This window comes from Diospyros lotus, chromosome 8 (genome assembly GCF_014633365.1).
Source record: "Diospyros lotus cultivar Yz01 chromosome 8, ASM1463336v1, whole genome shotgun sequence".
NCBI lineage: Eukaryota > Viridiplantae > Streptophyta > Magnoliopsida > Ericales > Ebenaceae > Diospyros > Diospyros lotus.
In genome coordinates, this window is record NC_068345.1 from 21,948,129 (window position 1) to 21,974,445 (window position 26,317).

Sequence of the window (26,317 nt, forward strand, 5' to 3'; positions counted from 1 at the left end):
AACTCACCAGCGACGTCGAGCACTACTGAGCGAGCAGCGAGGGCGAGAGCGAATGAGAGTGAGCGAGCGAGGGCGAGAGCGACTGAGGGTGAGTAATGGTGAGGGAGGAAGTGACACAGTGGGTTAGGGTTTGCAGGGGTGATTTTGGAAGAGAATGGGGGAGGAGAAGATTAATTTGGGCGGGGGTGGAGGCGTGTGGGGGTATATAAATCATATCCCTAGCGATTTTTGAAACCGCCGGGGATGTGTGAACATTACCAACGATTTTAAAAAACCACTGGTAATGGATCAACATCACCGACGATTTTAATAAACTGTCGGGGATGGGTCAACATCACTGACAATTTTCAAAATTGCCTGGGATTGTGTTAAATCCCCGGCAGTTTATGTAACCGCTGGGGATTGTGGTGTTTTTCCAACAGTTGTTCAAACCACCGGGAAAAGTTCGCTGGCAATACCCCTACTTCTTGTAGTGAACCATGCCATTACTCAAACACCTAGGTCCTTAAGAGGCTTGAGTACGCTTTAGCAAAAATTCATGGAGGAATTTATGGATAACACCAGTGGTTGAGGGCTCTAGTTATTATGATACTTTGTGTAAGGTTCTTTCGGCTAGCTCTATAACATGATGCCTTAGTGAAGGTCCGAAAATGCGACAAGTGCCAGAGACATGCATTAGTTCAATTTGCTCCAGTTTCTAAGCTTCAAACCATCTTCCTAGAAATTCCATTCACCCAATGGGTGTTGGACATTCTAGGACCCTTCATGCAAGCCACATGTCAATTAAAATTCCTTTTCGTGGCTATTGACTACTTCACCAAGTGGGTAAAAGCATAATCCTTGTCTATCATCACAAAGAAAAAAGGTTGAATCCATGGTCTAAAAAGGCATTATCTAAAGGTTTGGAGTCCCTTAGATCATCAATATTGACCATGGCAAGCAGTTTGACTTTGAAGCCTTTCAAACTTTTTGTGACAACTTGGGGATACAATTGCGAATCACCTCAATTTTATACCCATAAGAGAATGGGCAGGTGGAGGTTTGTAATAGGACTATTCTCATGGGTTGAAAACTTTCCTGGAAAATGCCAAAGGGACTTGGGCAAATGAATTACGTACCATTTATCTTGTAGGTATACTATACTACAAGTAGGGTTTCCACCTGCGAGACGCCTTTTAATATGGTCTATGGGACAGAAGCTTTGATACCAGTGGAATTGGAGCTTTATCTCCTCGAGTGAATACCTTTGATGAAGAATTGAATTTTAAAGTCCTAAGGATAAATCTGAACCTTGTTCAGGAAAAAAAGGAAAGAGCAAACACTTGACTAACGGTATATGACTGCTACGCTACTCTGCACATTTATTCATCAAAACTACAACCAAATTCATCAAACGTTGATCCTCTTATTAAAGCAGATGTAAGGCGATTATACTCGCCAGCGTGCGAGTTTACGTGTAGTACAATTTTAAATTTATATTTTGGTAAGCCCAAGTCGATTCATAGGGAAATTATTTATGGATGAAAACAAAAATCATAGAACAATTGGTTTTGATAAAGTTTTCTGAAATGATCTAAATGTAAAAATTCAACTGAGCGAGATTGTGGATGGATAAATCTTAGGACAAGGCAATTTCTGTACCAGCCCATTGATTTACCAAAGAGATCAAAATATTAACATCGACTGATTAAAATTGAGGTTATGCAGTTAACTATATTCCAAGATGATGATAGTTCTAAGTTAAGCACTCTCCATACATGGCATGAGAGAGTCTAGATTAAGCAACTACCATAAATTGAAATACAGATTAACACACATTTGAGATCCAGTAAGTAACCACAATTCAAGATCATGATAGTTCTAGGTTAAGCACTCTCCAAACATGGCATGAGAGAGTCTAAATTAAGCAACTACCATAAATTGGATCGTGATTAATAAGTAGGACTGGAAGATTCAAATTAATTAATTGAGCTTGGGTATAAAAGCATTTCTAGTTTAAGTAACCTCCATACATGGCATGGAGACTCTAAGTTAGGCTTACGATTCAATCCAAACCCAAAGATTCCCTACACACACATTTACACACATTTCTCAATTCAAATCAGCATTCTGTTAGTTCAATAGGAGTTCGACTTTCTTGGGAAAATAGTAGCACTAGACACAATCCTTACCTTGGCCCAAGTTTAAGCTTAGCCACACATCTCCAAAGAAAAATTAAAGAGACAGGAATCAAAGTGCTGGAATGTAAATACAGAAATTAAAATTACAGAAATGTAAGTGAATAGCTAATGACAATTGCATAATGTAAATGAGCATGAAAAGAAGTTGCAAAATGTAACTAACAAAAATGAAGAATACTGTATTGATGGAATGAAATGAAGAACATGAAACAGCTAGAATTAAAGAACAAAATAGAAAAGAAAAGAATAGAACATAAAGAACGTGAACAGTGTTCTCTTCCCCTTATTCTAGTTAAATGGCGGATGGGGACTCTTTTTTTTTTTATGCTCTAGTCTATTTATAAGCCAATGGAAACTTTCAATTCTCCCGATAATTCTCTGAAACATTCTGCATATTACTTCTGCCCGTACTCTGCTAAATTTCGCGTGCTTTCTTGAAATGGCTTTATGAGGCATGCGACCGTGTGATTTGCTTAGAACAATTTCTCGTGTATGTCTAACACGATATTCGGATTTGGTTTCATTGATGTCCAGATTTGCTGCTTTGGTCTTCACGCATGAATATGGGTCTGGGCTTCATGCTGGAGGTAAGTATATGTGTTAGATTATATTATATTATATATATTTATATGGTATGCATACATGTAAATGTATTATATATAGATTTATATATATGTTGCAAATTCTTTTCAATTAAACCAATTTAAAATCAAAATAAGGGTTATAATTATAACAAAATTTTACAAAATTAACCGCTAATTAGTATACCACAGGAGAGTGGCAAATTATTATAACTCTAGACTGAAAAAAAAGCTATTAAGAGATGAAGGTCTTGTTCTCAAAATCTTCCATCACCAATGCTCTCTATGATGAAGGTGTTAGTGATGTGCCCTAATGTTAGATTTATATGACATCTAGTGGGCGTGTAAATACATTTGATGTATCTTTGTATATATTAATAAAGGAAAATTTTTCATCATTCATTACTCTCTAGTTTGTTATATGATTGAGTCCTTAGATTTCCTATTTAGGATTCTTATTCATAAGGTGTTAAGTATATGTGATGAGATACTTTGGTAATAGGATTTCTTAAATGTTCCTGGTCCTTAGATTATTTTGATGGCACCCTGATTAATTGATTATGGACTAACATAGTTTACTACCTTGATTAGTATAAGATACTAATGGTTAAGGGTAGTGAGTCACGTACCGTATAACATGTGATGCTTATAGTAAACTTGTGGGTGGTAGTTAGAGAACAATGCAGTGAACGTGACACCAATGACTGATCACATGATATAGTAGATAATGATCTTGTCATCAAGTTGCGATTGTGTAACTAATTCTTTGACTTGAAGGGTGTAACGACCCGTTCTCACTTATGGGTGCTACCGGTGAAAAATCGCCCAGATTACTCACACACAACACCAAACTAATGAAGATATGGACTATGTTTAATCGAGAAGTGCTCTAGGTGGGCACTAGGCTTCGTCATTCCCTTCACTCCACTCGATAAATCGGTCCCAAAACAAGCAAGGAAACACAGCGAAACGGGACCCAAAACCAGAGTGAGCTTCACCTTTCTTCAACTTGCCCCATAACAAGCCAAAGGTGACCTAGGCACAAAACTAACACATCAAATTTTGCTAAGTACTGGGAATTTACGGGAAATTCATTTTGATCCTTACCTGATCCGAACTCGGCTCCACCAACTAAAGCCATATACATCAAGCATTCTCAGAATCACCCATCACACTATGGTGATTACAAAACTAGATACATCTAACGCTCAACAACATTTACATTCACACATAAGAATATATATACATGATAAATGCATAACATACAACTCGGGCAACACCGCTAGTTGCCACTTCAACCTCCTGACATCATCACTGCTGGCATCCGGACATGCATCATCTACAACACGAGGTAAAACCTTATGAGTCATAAAGACTCAGTAAGTGTGAAAATGAATGTAAATAAGATAATATATGCGATGCAATGACAAGTAAATATGCATGAATGGCGAGGCATCACTGCCCTCCGAACCCACTTGTTCGAGGCACTTACTTCTCATATTACCCCTAGCATGCATCTTGTCTACCCCATGGCCATAGGACTCCACTAGACCACCTATAGAACATGCACAACCAGTATTACAAACAACATATATTCAACCATATTACCAAACATTCGCAAGGCCGCCACCCTTGGGGTCATCCCTTACCAGGCTTGAAGCCTTATCTCCGCCATGGGCGAGAACGCTAACTCGAACTTTGAACTCTTCTAGGATCATCGCCTTCTCGGTTGACCCTAGATGCAATCACAAAACCCAACAACAAGATTAAACCAGGGTCTATGTTTGTACTATTAACTGCAAAGACCCACTCATCAACCACTTCCAAACAATCCTAACCACGTGCATAATCCAATCATCCCTTCACATTACATCATCTCACATAATGCAAATAACTAAAAATAATTACATTAATTTACCTTAGCTATTTGGAGGAGAAATCTGAAAAACGCCCATACTGACGTTGCCTCATAGGATGCCACCTTGCACTCAAAACCCTATTTTCTAGCTTCTGGCATGGTCCTCGAGCCCCGAAATAATTTCCATAATTTTCTCCCATTTTTGTGGAATTTTCTAACATTTTCCCCAAATTTTCTCCTTTTTTTTTCAGATTTCCTTTATTTTTATTTTATTTTCTTTTCTATTTTTTTTCTTTTCTTCTCCATTATTCATCATCTTCCTCCACTCTTCTTCTTCTTCTTCTTCTTCTTCTTCTTCTTCTTCTTCTTCTTCTTCTTCTTCTTCTTCTTCTTCGCGTGGCTGACCTGCGCACCAGCCACCTCATGGCCCTCTAGTATCGGAATTGACGACCACCTCTCGCCACCGTGCAACCCACTGATCGGCCGCCATCGCCTCAAGTTGCCACTCGTTGCGAGCAGCCGCCTGTGTGCATGGCGACCATGGCTGGTCCAGCCACCAATGTTGGCCAAGCCAGCCCCCCCTCCGAGTCGCCGTTGCAATCTTCGCAACCATCGCCAGCTACCTCTGTTCTGCCGCCTCTCTGATCCGCACCATCGCCCACCACCGCAACCGCTCTAGCTCCGACTGCTGCCGCTGCGCTTCATCGTTGGCCATGGAAGCTATTGCCATGGCCGATCATCCCTCTCTCTCACATTGCTCTCTCTCTCTCTCTCGGCCATAGCTCCCTTGACCAAACTCTCTTTCTCGCGATCTCACTTCTCCTTCTCTACTCTAGCACTTGGCATTGCTCTCTCACGAGCTCTTTGCATTTTGAATTCCAAAACCAAAACACTTAGGAAGCTTCCAGGAAGCTCACGCGCGCGCACACACACACACACACACACACCCAATTACACATTAATCTCTTCAATATTCAATAATCTCACTTAAGAATATCCTTAATTCCACTTAAGGATTTTATTAACTTCACTTTGACCCTCCAAGCCTTAAATAATTATCATCGAACCTCACTAAAAACTTGATTTTTCTCAAATTAATAACCGACATTGACTTGATAATGCCAATTTCGTCCCCACACCTGCACGGAACCTTCATTCCACCTTAAAATACTTCAGGGTTGCCTTATTCACAAAACTGGACCACCCCTAAGGTCCCATTAGCTTCCCGAAAGTCCATTGGGACCATTCGATACTGGCACCTATTCGGGCTTATACAAAATTTGTTCCAAAAATTATTTTTGGTCAGACTGCTTCTAGAATTATTAGCCTCACCTCGAGGCACTTACCAATATCATGCTCTCTTCCCTAGACATCCAAGTCTCGGGGCACTCCTTACCACCAATTCGATAATTTTATTAATTAATTATTTGAAATCAACCCTTGAACTTCCCGAACCTCCTGAGGTTCTTTCAAAATAATTAAAAATTATTTATTTTTCAATATCATGTAATACTGGGTATTACAAAGGGACACAATTGTCTTGTGTATTAGTGTACGAGATTTACTAATGTACTAAATCATCCAATTGCAAGGTAGGGGACATTCATTTATGTGGTCTCGTATTGTTGGTGCATGGAGGTAGGTGCTCGCGGATAGAATTTGTTACCCTCATTAAGTTGAGGTGAATGTCCTATGCGGTTTATCAGTAGTGTGATGGGAAGTCCTTGGCTAAGGCAATACAATTAATTAGGAATGAATTTCTTGAGGTGTCATTTAGTCATGTTGATCAGATCAGACACATAGTTATTGAATTTGTGAGTTTATCATACCATGACTCTCACTCAGTCAAGATGTTGGGTGATGGAATGATTGTATTACATAGTAATCGTCAACTATAATAAGCTAACTTGAAGTTAGACTTCACTGCCTTCTATATTATTTTGTGTTGTTGCTAAACGCTACTCAAGGCTTTCAGAACGTCTCAAGAACATTGAGAGATTCTTGAGATGGGTCAAAGTGTTTAATTGTCACCAATTGAGTTTAACGTTAAGTGATTGCTATTAGGTGGTGAATCTAGAAAGTTACACATTGTATAGTGTAGGGTCTAGTATCAGAACTATGCACCTATTGTGTTCTTAACATCATTAATAGTTAATAATGAGTTTTAATATGTCAGTAAAGGTTAATGGCGTGGTTAATTAAATGTTAATGAACCGATTGTAGCTATATGTTGGACCATGCAGCATGTAAGTCAAACTGTCGACTGCCTCTATAAATGGTCGACTGTCTTTCCCTATTGTTGGGAGAAACGGTCGACAATTTGAGAAGACTGTCGACCATTCTTCCAAAGAGTTGGAAAATGCTCGAAAACTCGATTGAAATAGTTAACCATTTTTGCCTCCTCTACTCGATTTAATGGCTTACACATGTAATTTTCATGTCTATTTGGGGAGGCATGTGGAGATCTTCTCTTTGACCCATTTGAGGCAGAAGAACCGGATTTTGGAGAAGGAATTAAGGGGAAATTAAATAACATCCTCTAGCTTGTTATGTTCTTCTTCTTCTTCTTCTTTACTTTTGTTCCTTGTCTGTTGTGTAGCTACAAGTAGCTCAATCGTTGAGCTGGGAGATTCTAGATAGCCCAAAAAAGGTTAATGGATGAGATTGACTCAACGTCTTTTAGCTAGCACAGGATGAGGACCATAAGTTGATACTGGAAGGCTTGCTAGGTCTTGATAGATTAGGCCCTCCATAGTTTAAGGAGGATTCAATCTTAGTGTGGAAATAGTTTCTACACCCACATAATATTGAGTTTTCAGGTACGTTATTTATTGTGTTACATATGATGTAATATTGCGTTGCTTAAATACCCAAACTGAGTATGGTTAGTGTAGGCTTCTGTAGTGTATGCCTTTAATGAGAATTTTTTAAAATTTCACACAGTACCGTATGACTTTTCCAATATAACGAAAGTTATGAGCAAACTGGGAAAGGCCATATCCTCAAAAGTATGCTAAAGCTGATCTTGTTACCTATGCTTTGAGTGTGGCTAATGATATCAACATAGTGAAGAATTTTCCACTTATTCCGAATTAGCAAGTTGTGCTAAGTCTGGGAGATGGATTATAGCAATGCATGAAAATATGGAATCCTTACATAAAAATGGTACTTGGAAGTTAATGAAATTACCCAAGGATAAGAAAACTATTAAATACAAATGGATTGTTAGAGATATGCCCCACAAGCTAATTATATTTACATGTAATTGATCATATTTTACATTGTGACTCTTTATCTTCAATCAATTATTATTGCAAGGCATTATATTTTTATTTGTCATTGATGGTTGTCTTTATTATTTCCATACTTGACAAAGTCCATAGATCAAATAGGCTCATGGAATATGGTCGAGCATAGAGATGACGATCATGAAACATATTCCTTATAAGCCTTGATCTTAAATGTTCCTAGTCATAGATTTATTAGGACTGGACACTAATAACTCAGATAGACTAGCATATATGTTGCATGCTCAATTAGGAGAATATCTTGTTTCATGGACATTGGTGTGTGGACACTAGTGCGTGCATATATGTGGGTGCTTATTATAAGAATAAGTACACTGAACTGACCCGCTATAGAATTCCTAATGGTAATTGTTTATTGTCGAATTGGAATTTCTGTGTTGCAATAGTGCATATTGGTCCTTAGACTTGAGACATCATGGTAGTTTTATATTTGACTGGTTACGCTTTGGTTCTTTTTTGGATTCCAATGGAGTCGTTAACAAATTATCACTGGGCGTAACCTTATCACATATGAAGACTTGTGGATGTCGAAATAGAATTCATCACTTATCGATAAGGTGAGAAGATGTCCTGTGTATTCCGATGATTTCATGACTGAGGAAATCTTTGGCCAAGGTGAGGTGGAAATCAAAAGGTGTTTTGATTTCACCTATCAAGTCATAAATCTAGAATGGATACATAGTTATTGAATGACTAGGGTTTCATCATAAAACCATACCCTAAATTCAATCAGGACATAGATTGATGAAAGGATTTTATTATATGGTAATTGCAATTGAAAATGTCCGTGTTTTTTCATCGTTGGCTAGGCATTTATGGCATGTTGCTAGACGTTAACCATGATATGTAGGGTTTTAGAATTAATATTATTAATTCTAAAACTATTAATTAAAGAGTTTAATTAAAAAGCCCATGAGATGAGTCAATTATGAAGCCCATAAGTTTAATTAAAGAGTTTAATTATTCTATTCAGTTGGGCCTTCATATAGCCCAATAGAATTGGCCCTACATCTAGCCCAATGGTGAACCTAAGGGGTCACACACTTAGGTCGAGCCCGTTCCACAATTTAAAAAAGAGATTCGGCTCAATATGATTAAGGGCCGGGCCTAAATTGTTCAGGGGATTTCCAAAGCACAACTAGGGTTTTTTAACTCTATAAATATGCCACTTATGAAGTTGGAAAAGGAGAAAAAAATTCGGATCTCTCGTTAGAGGCACCTAGGGTTTGCTAGCACTACTCGAGGCGTTGTAGAAAGGGTCGATCGTGTTGACCGACTTGGAGGAGTTTGCGCTTGCAACTCTACGGATCAAAGAAGGCAGAATCGAAGCTACACGGTTGGCCGGTTTCTAACATGGATATTCAAGAAGAAAGAAGATACACCAGGAGTTAAAAAAGCAAGGTTCAAAGCTATACTCATAGCTAAAAGGTATAGTCAAATTTCAAGTGTGGACTTCACAGATGTCTATTCCCTAGTTGTGAAACACAGTTTCATCCGGGCATTACTTAGTATTGTGGTCATCTAAGATCTTGAACTTGAATAACTGGATGTTAAGATAGTTTTTTTACATGGGAAACTTAATGAGGATATCTATTTGTAACAACCAGAGGGTTTTGAAGATCCAATTAAAGAAGACTATGTGTGCTTGTTAAATAAGTCTATATGGCTTGGAACTTTCTCCTCGGTAGTGATACAAAAGGTTTGATTTCATTATGATTAATCGTAATTTTAATAAATGTAGTTATGATAGTTGTGTCTATTTTAACAGGAACAAGAATTAGTCATTTATATATTTGCTTTTATATGTTGATGATATACTAGTAGCATAAAAGATAAATATGAGATAAGGAAATTGAAAGCTCAGCTCAACAAAGAGTTTGAGATGAAATATTTGGGAACGACAAAGAAGATACTTGAAATGCAAATTTTAAGAAATAGGGAGGTAGGTAAATTGTATCTAAGTGAAAAGGAATACATTGAGAAAGTTCTAACTAAATTCAACATACAGAATGCTAAACTTGTAAGTACTCCATTGGTTACACATTTTAAGCTTTCATCCAGTGTGTCTCCATAAATAGATGTTAAAATTAACAAAATGCAGAGGATTGCATACTCTAGTGCAGTGGGTTGTCTCATGTATGCTATGGTTTGTACACGCTCAGATCTAGCTTATGTAGTAAGCGTTAGTAGATACATAGCTAACCTTAGTAAAGAACATTGGAAGGCAATCTGATGGATTTTGCAATATTTGTGTGATACCACTGATGCTTGTTTATAATTTGGAAAGACTAGAGATAGAGTCATTTGATTTTGACTTTGTAGGAGATGCTGACAAGAGAAGATTACTTACAGGGTATGTTTTCACCATTGGTGGTTGTGCTATCAATTGAAAGGCTACCTTATAGTCCATTGTTGCCTTGTCTACTACTAAAGCTAAATATATGGAAATTACTGAGGCTATTAATGAATCCATTTGTCTAAAAAGTTTTATTGGTGAAATTAGTGAGGATCTTCAACACAGTTCAGTTTATTGTGATAGTCAAAGTGCTATTTCCCTTCTAAAGATTAGATGTTTTATGAGAGAACAAAGCACATTGATGTGAGATCTCATTTTATTCAAGATATTATTACTCATGGTGAAGTTACTGTGAGAAAAATCAGTGCTCATGATAATCTTGTAGGTGTGTTAAACAAGTCCCTATCTATTGCAAAGTTTAAGCATTATGTGGATTTCTTTGGTATTCATCAGGGAGATTAATTCTCCATGATATTGTTGGAAGAAAGAATTATGGATAATTCCATATTTGAATTTTGTGTTAAGATGGAGATTGTGATAATTGTGACCTAAAATTCAAATTCATCTATGATTGTAATTTCTAATTTGATTGTGATTGAGATAAATCTGCAATTGAAGAATTATCTTCGTGGCTCATTTTTTGATTAAAATATAATTTCTTGTATACATCTTTAGATGAGTGTTAGGTTTACAAATAGGCATCCATTACCCTGAAATTAATGTAGCAATATCATCTTAGTGATAGTTGTTCTTTTTGCCAATGGTTTTCCCTGATTTGGGTTTTCCATATTAAAATTATGTGTTTGTTTGTGTGGTTGATGGTTTGTTTGTGGTTTGCTTTCAATCCTAAATCTTAACGATGTTCTTTAGAGTTTTCTTCAAGCAATCCATTCCAAATGGACGGTGCATAATCCGGTAAATAATTTCCTTCTAAGAAAAATCACGCTAGATGACCACTACTCTAGGAAAAAGGTTTGACTTTTCTTCAGGAAGTGAGGTTCTTTAGGACGAGTTTTGTGTGCCAAAATCTCTGTCAAAGTGAAGGGACCATGGGGACTTTTAGGGACCATTGGCATTTTATAGACCCCCACATTTGAAAATTGAAAGCATTATCATTATGTGCGCCTTTTCTGGTTCCCCTTTGCGCCAAAAGTTCATCACCTTTTCTTTTTCCCGAACAACCACCTCTCACCCTCTATCTCAAATAATGCCCATTTTCTTTCCTAGTTAGGGGGTGAGCCCAAAGTGAGCCTTGCCTCATTCAAAATGACTCCCATTTTTTCCATATATTATTTTCTTTGACTTTTAGTCTGAGCAAATAATGGGGAGTCGTTGTGACATAACCCCATTGGAGAGTCATCCTAAAGTAGCCAATGCATTTTTGTCATCACAAATGAAGCTATCCCACTGGTGAAAGACCTTCTCAAGGGCCAGAGTCTATTTGTCGTGGGAAAGCCCTTGATCACCCATTCTTCACTGGGACTAGCTTCCTAGATTTGCATAATTTCCTTAATCGAGCTTTGCTCCAAAGAAGAATCTAGGGAGATACGTCCCCTACTTATATTACCCCCACAATACCATATTGCAATGCAACTTGCATCTTCCAGGCCCACTTCCTTCCAAGGGTCTTTCCCCACTGGTGGGGTCTCCTGAAGGCCCTTCCAAGCTTAACCTCAGGATAACATAACGAATAGGAAATACACATCACCCATTTTCAAGAAGGAGCACTACACCTTGCATGTAGGTGTCACGTGTCCTTGTACTCCTATGCTACCTATAAATTGCCCCAAACTCTTCAATTTCAAGGAAAAGAAGACGAAGCAAGATAGGCCCACGCCTAGGTCCAACAACAATCCTAGATCAACTGTTAGTGTTGTGTGCCCTAATACTAGATTTGGATGACATCTAGTGGGCTTGTAATTTATAATTTATTATATCTTGGTTTCTATTAATAAAATACATGTTTATCATCATTCATAAACTTTCTAGTTTGATATATGAATGAGTCTCTAGATCTCTTGTTAAAGAATCTTATTCTCAAGATGTTAACACTGTGTGATATGATTTTCTGGTAACAAGACTTCTGAAATAATTCCTGACCCTTAGATTAATCAGATAGGGACTCTGATTAGTCAAGTATGGACGATCAAGGTATATCTTATTTTGTGTTATTGAGACTAATCTTGTGATTGGTCCGTACCCTACTTCTTAGATTATTAATTTTGGAGCTACTTCTCATATATATTTATCTATGCAAGATTTCAATAAAAGTAGGGTGCTTGGGAAGCGTGAAGTGATTCTCAAAGTGGGCAATAGGGCAAGTGTTGCTACATTAGCCACAATGACAACTTCTGTACATTTACCTTCTGGGCATGTGTTGGTTTTGTATGATTGTTACATATTCCGAATGCTATAAGGAATGTTTTATCTATTCCTAAGCTTATACAACATAATTATGAATTTTTGTTTGCTAACAATTGTTGTTACATACTTTATAGTAATCTGTGTGTGAGCAAAACTGTACTAGTGAATGGTCTATGTTTACTAGAAATACATGCATGTGAACATAATCAGCAAATGGTTGCTAATTCTAATACCACTATAAAAGAGAAATTTTATCGAGATAATCAGATTATTCCCAAACAATTATGACACCTTAAGCTAGGTCATATCGGTGAGAGTTGGCTTATAAAGTTAGCTTAGTAAGGGTTTAGTATGAGTCCTGTATTCTTGAAAAAATAATAAGTCTCTTTTTGTTGGACAAAGGGAAAGCGCTACTGAATTATTAGGGTTGATACATTCATATGTATGTGGGCCCATAAATGTAATGGCTTGGGGTGGTTATGTCTACTTTGTGACTTTTACTGTTGATTTATCATGGCAAGGTTATGTGTACTTAATGAAGTATAAGTCTGAAGTCTTTGAAAAGTTTAAAGAGTTCAAGGTAGAGGTAGAAAACTAATTAGGAAAAAATATCAAGATTTTTCGATCAGATCGAGGAGGTGAATACTTGAGTACTGAGTTTATTGATTATCTTAAAGCTTATGGTATTGTTTCACAATTAACACCTCCTTATACTCCATAGTTGAATGGTGTGGCTGAACATAGAAATTGGACTCTATTAGACTTTGTTCAATCTATGTTTAGTTATACAGATTTGCCTCTTACATTGTGGGATTATGTCATTCTTTCTGTGATTTATTTAATAAATTGTGCTCTAACAAAAGTTGTATCAACCACGCTATATGACATATGGGTTGGGAGACCTCCGAGTCATAAGCATATTAGGAATTGGGGTTGTCCTGTTCATGTAAAGAGGTTGAGAACAGAGAAGTTGGATCCTTAATCTGAGAAGGGTCGTTTTGTGGGGTATCCTAAAGATTGTTTAGGGTATTATGTCTATTTTTCTATTGACCCAAGATTTGTGGTCACAAGACATGTCATCTTCTTGGAAGATGAGTTCATTCAGGAAAGTGGTATGGGAAACAAGATAGATCTAGCGAAAGAAGAGTCCTCTGTTCCACAAATGCCTACTCAGATTACTGAGCATAGTGAATCAAGTCATATTAATGATTCACAAGTTCCCCATTGGTTTGGCAAGGTATCCCATCCTCCGAATCAATGGTATGGTTTATTGATGGAGAAGATGCAGAAATTGTTCTTGTATGGGGAAAGTGACAAGTTAGTTGATCCTACCACCTATGAAGAGGTGATATGTGATATCGATGCCTCGAAGTGACAAGTAGCTATGGATTCGTAAATGGAGTTTATGTACTCCAACTTGGTTTGGGTCTTGGTAGATCCACCTAAAGGAATAGTTCATATCAGGTGCAAATGGATCTTCAAGCGAAAGATCGATGTTGATGGCTAGGTTTCTGATGGGAAATGCTAACAATTGGTTTATCAATGCAAGAGTTTTATTGTTTTCAAAACTTTTTTGAAAACATGAATAGGAACGTAGTAGGATAAATTTTAGAACCACCTTGCAAGACTCAGTTTCTAATATCATATGCAATATAAATTGAAACCATCCATAGTGCATTTAGAAATATACCTCACTAGAATGTTTCAATTCAATGTAGAGTCTGAAAGTCCATGAGGTAGCAACTGTTGCTCGGCGATAGCTCTCGAATGGCTTCATCAAGTAAACTCCTATTGCTCCGAACAACAAACCAAATGACCAATCCAATCCTCAAAAATACAAGGGCCTTACTTCATCACACACTGAATAGAGGCTGAGACTTACAAGAGAGCTTGTGTGCTAGACAAGCCTCTTGTAGGTGATTAAGCTAGAATATGGTTTAAAACAGAAATCCCAAATCCAATAGACTTTCTATTGGATTGGTATTGCTACACTAGCAACAATCAAGCAACAGAGCAATGAGAGCAAGGAAGTAAGGGATCTCAAAAGGGCTCTGGATTGAGAAGAAAAACAAAAATGAGGTGTTTAACTCCTTTGTCCCGGGGCTCGAAAGAGTTTAGATGAGGTTATAAATAAATTAATATACATATCCATTTGCTTATATATAAGTATTATTTTTTTTCGTCAAAGATAATTATAAACAAGTCCAATCACACACCCAATATCCCTTACTAGATATGACTAGATTCACTATTAAATACCCCAAAATGGCATTTATCACTCAACTTTATTACAACCGCGAAATTGGTAAAATGACTCGTGATTAAAAGACTCTCATGGCTCCTCAACCGCATCTGGGGGCGAAGCTTCCACTAATACTACATTTTCTTTATTAGGGCCCCAGCTATCAGTTTGGTTAGTTAGGGGGGTAAACCCTAAGACTCAACAAAGGCAATATATATAAAATAACAAACCATAGTTCATAACAAACATGGAAAGGAAAACATGAAGTGATTGATGCATGCAAGCCTGTCCACCTCATCCATCTCGGACTCTTGGTGGTCCCCATATGATTTTTCATGAATCCCAGCACGAGCTCTGTTTTGTCCCTAAAATTTATAGTCTCTTGTCAAGGCACTTCCCTATTATCACATGCAAGTTATGATCACAAAATTTGCACATAAAATATATATTGACCTTAACCATTTGCTTTTGATGCCTTGATAAATCTCTTTGACTAGATTCGTTAAGTGTTGAAAATACCGTTACCATGTGTTAGAATTCTTCTAAAACAATTTCAACATAACAAGTTAAAAAAATTATTTTAACTAAATATTTCTAAACTACTTTTAAATATAATATTGGACCTCATACCTCAAATTATGATTATAGTAATCTAACTTGCTTCATTACTAACACTCAACCCTTCCTTTAAATTTCTGCTCCTAAGAACTTAACTTCAACTGAAGTGCTCTATTTATACAGCCTTTCCTCCTTTTTATCCTAAAATTTTTAATCAATAATTTTACTCTCATTCTTCTTCTTCTCACATGCTATCATCATGTAATTGCAGAACTATCAAATCAATTCAAATTCATGCTCATCCTATGCTTGATAAGTGAAATTGGTAGCCAAACTTCAATTTTATAATAACATGCATGCTCCTACCATTATCAATTCCATCCCAATAAATATATTTCATATTCTTATTTAATGGGCTGCAGTTTGCAATTAATGCTCCTTTATTCACATGGCTTCCCTTTTCTTATGGCTGTAATTGTTTGCAATTGGAAGCAGATAAAAAAATTAAACCTTTCAACAACAGCCATGTGGCACAACATGCAACTTCTAACGCCACCCAATGGCGCCCAAAACAGCTTTATTTTGGCACCCTCCATTGTCTAGAAAAAATTCCAACAAAACCTCTAGAGCATGCCCCCCCTCCCCCGACGAATCGAACCCGCATCACCCATCCAACCAACACCCATGCGAGACCACCTATGCTGCAGCCTCCTTTACTTATTAATGTGCAATTCATTACATTTATACTAATATTAGTTGAGTTTTTGAAATTTTACGAAAACCCCAAAACTTTCCAAAAACTCTTAATCCTCCCCCTATTCCAAAAATATTGAAATTTTAATTTCTTCCATTAAATCTCTCAAATCCAAAATTACTAATAAATCATAAATAATTCATCTCAATCACAACGATTAATTTTCCCAAAATACTGGGATATTACACCATGAGAGAAGACTTAGTAACAATTGTAATGAAAAGCCTTAAGCTTTTTTCTTCCTCTTCCCATTTATATTATGCCTTAAAACCCTAAATGCTTCCAAATTCAGACAAACAATAAGGAAAGAGAGATGAGACAAGGCAGAGGAGAGAGAGGCGTGCCGTGGGCACTCCGTCCTTGCGTCATCCTCCTTTTCCATGTGTCCACACGATCAATTACAAAAATGACAAAAGATTTTTCAGAATCTCAACCCTCACTATTAGAAATGGTTGATTGATTTTAAAGAAACGATCTACCAAATTGCAAGCCCCAATCAATCGATTCTTAACCTGTTGACCAGATCATCCACGAGTCAGTCGACCGCCTCTAAGGCTGGATGATCAATTATGTTCCCTCGCTTAAAGTTTCTGCAAATTGCATCTATGCCTGCCATGAACTCTTAATGACCCTTTCACCATCTCATGATGTAACTCAGGCCTTCATTAACTCTTAACGATGTCATTATTAATTCTTAATGCCGATTACAACTTTCATCGCTTAGTTAACTACTACACTTGGATATGCGTGTGACCTTCTAGGTTCACGACTAAGTAGCAATCATGACACGTTAAACACTTCAACGTTAACCAAAACCTTTGGCTTATAATGAGGATCTTTCAATGTTTTTGATGTATCACAAAAAATCCCGAGTCACAACTAGAATTATGTCACGACGATCCTACCACTAATGATGTCTTACTTCAAAGAGAACATATATGGGCTTTCAATTCCCATGTACTATAATCCCTCCATTAAGTAAGAGTCATGACTGATCAAACTCACTACCTTGATAGCTATACCAATATCAACCATGGTGTGATTGAGATGACACATTAGAACTACTTCAGACATTAGAAATACATTTCCAATCATGTCTACCCTGACCAGGGGTTTGTGCAATCATAACCACCACTGATTGCATAGGATGTTCGCCTCACACCGAAGCTTAACGAATTCCATTAGTAATCACATGCCTCCATATGTCACTACACAGAGACCATATAGTGTATCTACCACAGCAAAAAACTGATGGTTCTTAGCAACGAGAAATCTCAGGCACCAACATACTAGACAATTGTGTTACCTCCAGTCAAATGACTAGTAACACTATCGAAACCAGTGAAAAATCATAGATCCTCTCAGCCATGTGATCCATCACTTGCATCACATTTAGTAAATGTTCAATTAACATCTAACCACATATTTTCTATATCCATTTCATGGATTATGGTATGTGACTCACCATCCTTTATCATTAGTATCCCAAACTAATTAAAGGTAATAAGTAACCCATGTGTTACTCTATAATAGATTAATTATTACCCTATTCTGAGAAATCTAAGGACTAGGAATCACTTTAAGAAATTCTTGATCTGAAAGTCTTTATCACATATTCTTAATACTTAAAAATAATATTGTTTTCAGAAAATCTAAGGGCTCATTCATATATTAAGATTGGAGGGCTATGAATGAAGATATGACCATAAAACATGAAAGTATGTTTTATTATATTTGTAAAAATTACACCATTAGTCCCATAATTACAATTGCTAGATGTCATTTGAATCTATAATTAGGGCACTAACACTAATCGTTTCTACCTATAAAGCTCAGTGTGTGGCTAAGGGATATCGTCAGCATGAAGAAATTGACTATGATGAGAGTTTTTCACCTGTTGTGATTCTAAAGTTGATCGGAATTATGTTAGTTATTGTCGCGTGCTATGATTATGAGATCTAGCATATGAACGTTAAGACGAAGTTTCTTAATGGGTTTCTTGAGGAAGAGATCTATATGGAACAGTCGTGTGGCTTTGAGTCTGTTGATCCACATCAAGTGTGTTTGCTTAAGAAATCAATTTATGGTCTAAAGCAAGTTTTGAGGAGTTGGAACATCCGTTTTGATCATGAAATCAAAAAGTTTAGTTACATGAGAAATTCGGATGAGCCATGTGTATATAAGAAAGCGAATGGGAGCAACATTGTGTTCCTAGGCGCTATCACCTGAAGTGATAGGTTCACTTGTATTAGTCAACTGTAATAGGTTCACTTGAAGTGAGACTTCATTGTCACCTATATTGTCCTGGACCATTGCTAGGTGATATCTATGACCTCTCATATCATCACAGGGATATGGAGAGATTGTTGTGATGGGTCAAGGTGTTGGCCTGTACTAAAATGGATTTTGGTGCTATTTGTTTGCTAGCTGACAATGGATCTAGAAAGTCATACACCATATAGTGTTATGTCTGGTACTAACACTATGCATTCGATGTTTCTCGATTATGTTATTAAGTGTTAATGACGTGATGGGTCAAAGAAGACTTGCTGGAGCACCAAGAGTTGATTTCCTCATGTATGGGAGTCAACTATTGCCCGATGCCGGCTTAATCGATTGTTATCAGGGCGAGAAGTCCAAGGGACGCCTCATGTTCTTCCAACCACTCATTGAGTTTCCTCACAATAAACAAAATTTAATTGTTATATCTAAACAACAATATAAATAACAGCAAATCTAAAATTTAGGGATTTAAGTGTCTACTTTATACTAAACTAATGCATGTTTAAGTGAGATAATGTGACTTGGGGGTCAAGGTGAGTTGATACATTGACTTGGATTAAGAAATTAGACTAAAAAAGGGTTATTTTTGTGCAAGGGCAATCTTAGAGTGTTAAATGGGATGTGGAGGTTGGAAATTTTAAAGTTAGACAAAAATTAGCAAGGGGCCACATGTCTTCTAATTATAAGTGAAAAAAGATTGATGATAGTCTGAAATAACTATAGGAAAGTGGATTGAATCCTTTGAAAAGAGGATAACAACCATGATTTATGTCTCCCAATTCTCATGAGAGTGATTTTCCATTGGAATCGACAACTAAGACACCAAGAAGGATAAACATGTCCTTCGAACCATTGTAGATAAGGAGATGAACCAACCCTCTTTCTCTCACAACTTTATTTTCGTGAGAGCTAAGAGCTAGAGGAAGAGAGCGTGATATTCTGAGTTAAGGGTTACTCTTGAAGGCCTTTGTAACACCCAGTAATCCTAGTGTTATGAGAATGAGAAAGGAAGTAAGAAAACTTCCAAAAATGCTCTTGAGAAAGTGTTAGATCCTTGAGAATATTGGTGCCCTATGAGAGGGGCATTTTGGTAATTTGGATAGTGAAGTCCAATAAAAGGGTATTTTGGTAAATTGGAAATAACTCTTATGTGGAATTAGGTGAGTAAGTGAATTAAATCCCAATTTTGTATTTATGCAAAGATATGGGATTAATAATTCATGAAAGGGGTATTTTTGTAATTTGGAGTGATTCCATAAAGGAATTTAATTATGAAAAATAGGGAAAATGGTGGATATTGAATTATTTGAGAAAATAATTATGTTTTCCCTAAATTGGTGAATAAATGTGGAAATGCCACATGGATGGATGAGATGAGAACTTGGGAACCAAGTATGGGTTTAAAAGGTGACACTTGGCAAAGTCTTGTTCAAGTATAAATGGGTGATTTAATTAAATGCAAAAATAAATGATTTTGGTCTTTCAAGCATTTAATAAGAAGCATGATGGTGTTAGATTAAAAGAAAAATCCAAAAGAAAATAAATTAGTCATGCATTAATGGTGGAAAATGGTCCCATTAAATAAATGGGAAAGAAATTAATTATGTCTCTCAAGTGTGATGGTTATGAAAATAGTCTCATTTAAGTAAATGAGAAATAAATGGGAAATTCAAGAGATCTAATGGGTGAGATGTATTCTTGAGAAAGAGAATAAAATCCAATGGTTGAAATTTAAAGAGAGGAAATGACATGGATTGTGTTTCTTCCAAGAGAGATGAATTTAATCTAAAGAGATGGATGGTTGAGATTTAATCCTCCTTAAGCACATGGATTGTGTTTTTAGTGAATGGCCTAGATTCATTCTTGAAATATGGAGGCCTACTATAAAATGGCAAGTGTGGAAGACTTGTCTCCCTTTGGCCATTTGTAGAAAGAATGAAAGAAAGAAGAGATGAGAGGAAAGGAAGAAGAAGAAGAAGAAGAGAAGGGAATCAAGGTAAGTTATATATTTTTTTTTCTCTTTATTTAAGTATGCTTTGTATGCAAAGTAAGTTTCTTTTGGGATGCCATCTTAGATGGGATAAAATGATGGTGGAAGCTCTCTTGAGATTAGGATTTAAAGCTTCAAATAGAAGAATAAGGTAAGGGATGGCCCCATGGGAGGGTGGCCTTGCAATGTGTAGTAAGTATGGTTCATAAATGTATATGTTTCATTTGGCATGTTCTTTTGTGTTCATGAGACTTATGGCCATAGGTTAGTTTGGGAACATGGTTGAAATGGTGGGTTGATGCCTCTAACCTTGGTGGGTTGTCAGGGCAAAGAGACTTAGCCACACTTGAATGCATTTGGCATCATATAATCTTGTTATGTTCATATTTATTTTGCATTGCACCCTTATTGAGCTTAATAGCTCAAGAGGTTTTTACCCTCACATATAGGTTGTCAAGGCAATGGTGGAATGGCATGGGAAAGCATGAGAAGAAGATCCAAGAGCTTTTTATAGCCTATGTTCTTGTGTTTAATTTATGAGATGTAAATTTAATTGGTTGGTAATGTCTTGTAAAGCCTAAACCATGGGTGTATTTTATATTTTGGAATGTATGTTTCTATTTAGAAAGTGAGGTATTGGATTATGGCTTGTGAGACCCAAGTATGGATGTAAATCTCACATTTGGCATGAGTTGTTGGAAGCATCAAAGGGGTTAAATAAAAAATGGTTTTTGTGGGAAATGTGGTGTTTTTGGTGTTTATTTTGGAATGAGAAAAATCTAGAAATTTTTGGGTTAGAAGGGCCTAAGGAAAGAAAAAAAAGAAAGGGAAAAGCGAAGTGGCAGCAGCCGGGACCCGCGTGTGGTGGCGTACTGGGGCCCGTGCTGGGCCGCGCGGGCGGCCGCGTAGAGGCGGGCGTGGGTGTGAGGCCTCGTGTAGGCGCGCGGCCCGCACAACAGGGGCACTGCGGGGCCCCGTGCGGGCCCTATGTGCGCCAACAAGCCCCGCCGGCTAATTTTTTTTTTTAAATTTGAATTTTTGGAGAATTTTGGGGCATTTCTTAATTGAATTTGGGCCCCAAAGGAATTTTCAAAATAAAGGGATTTTTCGGGCATTTTTAGAGATAAATTTCGAATTTTGAAAAATTGAAAATTATGAGTTTGTCCTCCAAAATTGGTAATCAATCAATGGATTGATTGAAATGGTGATTATATGGAGCCCGGTAAAAATTCTTGGGTGGAAAAAGAATTAAATATAAATAAGAAAATGGCGATTAGGCATCTTCATGAGTTTTCTTTTCAACCAAATGCGGTGTGGTTGAAGCCCAATTCTGCTATTGAATCCTAGGGTTGAGGGAAGGGAAGGACGAGCCTAGTTCCCACCTAGGGCATTTCGTCTTGAAACATGGTCCACCCTTCACCAAAGGCCGGGCAGGTGGACAATTTGGGAAATTGTTCACGAGTAACACCCATAAGTGGGAGCGGGGCGTTACAGCCTTAGAAGAGAGCTATTTAGGTTTCTCCTTAAGGTAAGAAGTTTTGTTGAGTTCTTATCTAGAGTTGCTTATGTATGATCGCATGATGGCTTATATGTTTTTGTTGGGTTTAATATTTGTTCTCAAGGGTGAAATTCACTAGTTGAAGGGGTTTCTAAAATTCAAACTCATCTTTTACAAGTTATCTATGCCATTGTCATGTTATATTGAGCGTCATTGATATGACATGGTATTGGCTTGCATGTGTGCGCGTTGTTACCTTATTTTTTATATACAAATGTCATAAGGGCATGTTGGAACTACACACTTAGGATCTAAAAAAAAAGAATACCAAGGGAATGGCTACCATCATATAGGAAGATCAATGCGTTAGGATGTTTATAATAATAAAGACATTAAAAATGAGGGGAATGTGATTGGAGATTTGCAATATTTGTTTGTATGAGTTCAAACTTACTAAGTTCATGAATTTCATTATTTTTAAATGTTCGAGAAGAAAGTATAGGCATTAAAGGCCATTATGAGACTTTTAGTGCATGTTTAGCTTGCTTAATAAACTATTTGTGGATTTTGAGGGTTTGATATTTTGGGATATCATGTTAGTAGATAATCTCACATCTTTTTGTTTAGTAAACATGATTCAAAATGTTTGGCGCTATGTTGGTATTTTCGAATCTCATATTGGTTTAAGAAAAAACTAAAGATTTTGATGTATTAAAAATGTTTTGAAAAAAGTGTTTTTATGAATTCATGTTTGTTGACAAACATTTTTGTAAGACCTCACATCGAGCGATAGGAAGGTCCGGGATAACTTACCTTGATGGGCATACGCGAACTTCCTAGGGGGTTACCCATCCTTGGGCTTCCTCAGCTCAAGCACGCTTAACTTAGGAGTTCTTTCCCTGCATTCATCCCAAAAAGTATCCAGCTAGTGTTATTTCCTTCCTTACTTATCCTTGATGTATACTACCATTCTCTAGGCTCCTGGAGTGTTACGTACATCGTGTCATCATGGGCCCATAGCCATGGGTCAGCTCATAGCTCTTGCTCTTCGATGGCCAAGAGCCCCACCGCACTTGTGAGCCTCGCAGTGCGGTGGGGCTCCTGACCGTCGAAGGGCAAGAGCTATGAGCTAACCCGTGGTTGTAGGCTTGTGATGACATGATGTGCGTAACACCTTAGGAGCCCAAAAAATGGTAGTATACATCAAGGATAAGTAAGGAAGGAAACAACACCAGTTGGATACCTTTTGGGCTAAAATGCAGACAAAGAACTCTCAAATTAAGGGTGCTTGAGCTGAGGAAGCCCCAAGATGGGTGACCTCTCTGAGAAGTTCGTGTAGGCCCATCAGGGTAAGTTATCCAGGACCTTCCTATCGCTTGATGTGGGGTGTTATAAAATTGTGTGTCAACATTTAGCGTCGTCTGTGAGAACCCTCTAATGGTCCCTACAACCCCTGATAAGGGAAGGGCTGATAGAGCCCCACCACACTTGCGCACGGGGGGGGGGGGGGGGGAATGGTGTGGATGCACCGGGCTGAGAGGCTCACAAGTGTGGTGGGGCTCTTGGTCGTTGAAGGGCGAGAGCTATGAGCTAACCCGTGGCTATGGGCCCATGATGACACGATGTGCGTAACACCCTAGTAGCCCAGAGAAATGTAGTGTACATCGAGGATAAGTAAGAAAAAAAATAACACCAGTTAGATACCTTTTGGGCTAAATACAGACAAAAAACTCCCAAGTTAAGCGTGTTTGAGTTGGGGAAGCCCAGGGATGGGTAATCCCCTTGGGAAGTTCGCGTAGGCCCATCAGGGTAAGTTGTCCCGAACCTTCCTATTGCTCGATGTGGGGTGTTACAAAAATGTGTGTCAGTAATGTTAATATTAATTTATATAGGGTCATAAGAAGTGGTTTCCACAGGAAATGAACAAAAATTAAGCTTAAGGGAGTCAATTTTGAAATAAGATTAATATTACCTAGTAAATCAAGTATTTGACTAGGAAAATTATTGGATTTCAACGAATAATATGTCATTGGAAAGTTCACTTAAAAAGCTCCAAAATATTTAAAAATTGTATAAATTTGATTCAGTTTGATAAGTAGTAAGAATTTGTTGTGTTTTGTCAATTTCCTAAGAAAATAGTCTAGACATCTTTGTTCGACTAAAGTTATCCTCATGGTCAACTGAAGTTGTCTAAAGAGTTGAGGAGAAGGTTTTGGAGATATTCAATCGACTGAAAATTTACCCAGTCAACCGAAATGCTTAACTTTTCTATAACAATTTTATTTGATGTGTTATGTCCTCTCACTAAAAATATGATTCCTATTGATTTCCAACAAATTTAATTTTTAGACATGTGGAAAATTGGAAAAAGATCAGCCATGAAATATTTTTAGACGGAGACAAATAATAGCATTTGTCTTGTACAAGTCGTGCAATTAGGTAACCAAAAAGGAAACAATTAGGTTGCGTTTCTTTCGTATTTTAATTTTCAATTTTGAGTTTTTAATTTATTTTCATTTTTGTGTTTTTAGTGTCTATTTTGAGATTTTTAAAAATGCATTCTTTTTGTTATTTAAAAAAATTATTTCTTAAAACAAAAAAACTAGAAAACACGTTTACTTTAAAATTTTGAAAAAAAAAATATTTTATGATATTTTATTCAATGAATTTGATTATTAAATAATAAAATAACTCTTTTTAATATAACATTTTATATTAAATATTATTATACATAATATATGTAATACACTTAATAATATATTATATATTTTTGTATATATTTTTAATTATAATATATTTCTTGCATTTTGATGTTTTGAACCTGATTTGGCTAAAAACACCCAAACTTTGGGTTTTCTTTACGAAATTCTTTCTTTTTTTTGAAAATATATTTTTAAAAATAGCAAAATAAACGCGTTTTTAGTGTTTTGAAAAATTGAAAACTCAAAACAAGCTGAAAATACCAAGGAGAATGCAGCCTTTGATTTTCTAATGCAATTAATGACTCCAATGTGCAACCTGATGTGATATTAAATTTGGATTTAAGTTTCCAACTAGTATCTCATAATTTGCCATTTATTATTGAAGACTATGTAATACCCTTAGATATCGTAAATAATAAATCGAAATTTAGTGTTTTGAGACCCTAAAGAAATTATTAGAATTTTAAGTGTTTATCAATAGGGAAGTATAAATTTATATTTTTGAAATTGTATGTAATTAATTTATTTAGTTTAAATCATAGTATAAAATATATAATATAATTAAAATATGCTTATGTACTAGAAATTATATAAATAGTATGTATTTTCTTATTGTTATATGTATGTATATAGGTATATGTATAAGTATGTAAATATGTATATGTGTATATGTATATGTATATATATATATGTATATAAAAAAAAAACTTTGAAAATCTGGAGTAGGCGCGTGGCCATGCTCTGACTTCGCTTGCAATCGGCCACTAAAGGTAAGGGAAGCTTTTAATGTTTCAAAAGACGATGGAATGACCATCCAAGACGCATGGTGATCGTGATGGGACAAGACATGTCGAGTTTTGGCTATAAATAGTCGAGTTTGAGCAAGGCCTTCATCAGATTTCTTTTACTTCATAGATCGCTCGATTAGGGTAGCGTTTGAGAGCTTGGTGAGTGGGGTCTTGGTCTTTCAGTCGTGGGCAAGTTTTCTGGAGCATTTGGTGGCCAACGGAGCAGTGGAGAAGGAGAATCGAGCTCGCCAAAAAATTGCATAGGCTGCCGGAGCCGAGACTTCATCGCACAAATCGATGTATTTTGCTGTATTTTTTCTCAAATCAAAGGCCATATTCGGGTTCGGGAAGTCGGGTTTAAGGGGAAGGCAAGCTTCGTTTGAAGCTTTGGGGCCAGCAACATCGCCGGTGGCGTGTAGGGCCGTTGAAGAAGACGAAGCAAACGGGCGCGTGCAGCCACGCGCCCGCGAGTAGGAAGAAGGAGCGTGGCTTGCACACGCCCGCTAGGAAGAAAAGAAAAATAAGAAAAGAAAAGAAAGAAAAATAAAAATAAAATAGATTAAATTTTGCAAATAATTGCGGAAAATTTAGAATTTTGTTTATGCCTTATTTTGTGAAAATTTTCCTGAAAAATGCTAAATTAATTATTTATTTAAATAGTTTTGCTATTATGGAAATAAGGAAAAATAGGAATTTAATTTGAAAAATTCCAAGAAAATTCCAGAATGTTAGAAATATTATTTAAAGAATATTATAAAGAGAAATTGAATTATATGAAAGTTTGGATATTTATTAAGTAATTTTGAAGAAATAAGACTTAGAAAATAAAGAGAAATTGTAGAAATTATAAGAAAAATAGTAAATTATATTTTGAAAATAAATTTAATGTTTTAGGAATCCTTGGGGTAAGAAGAT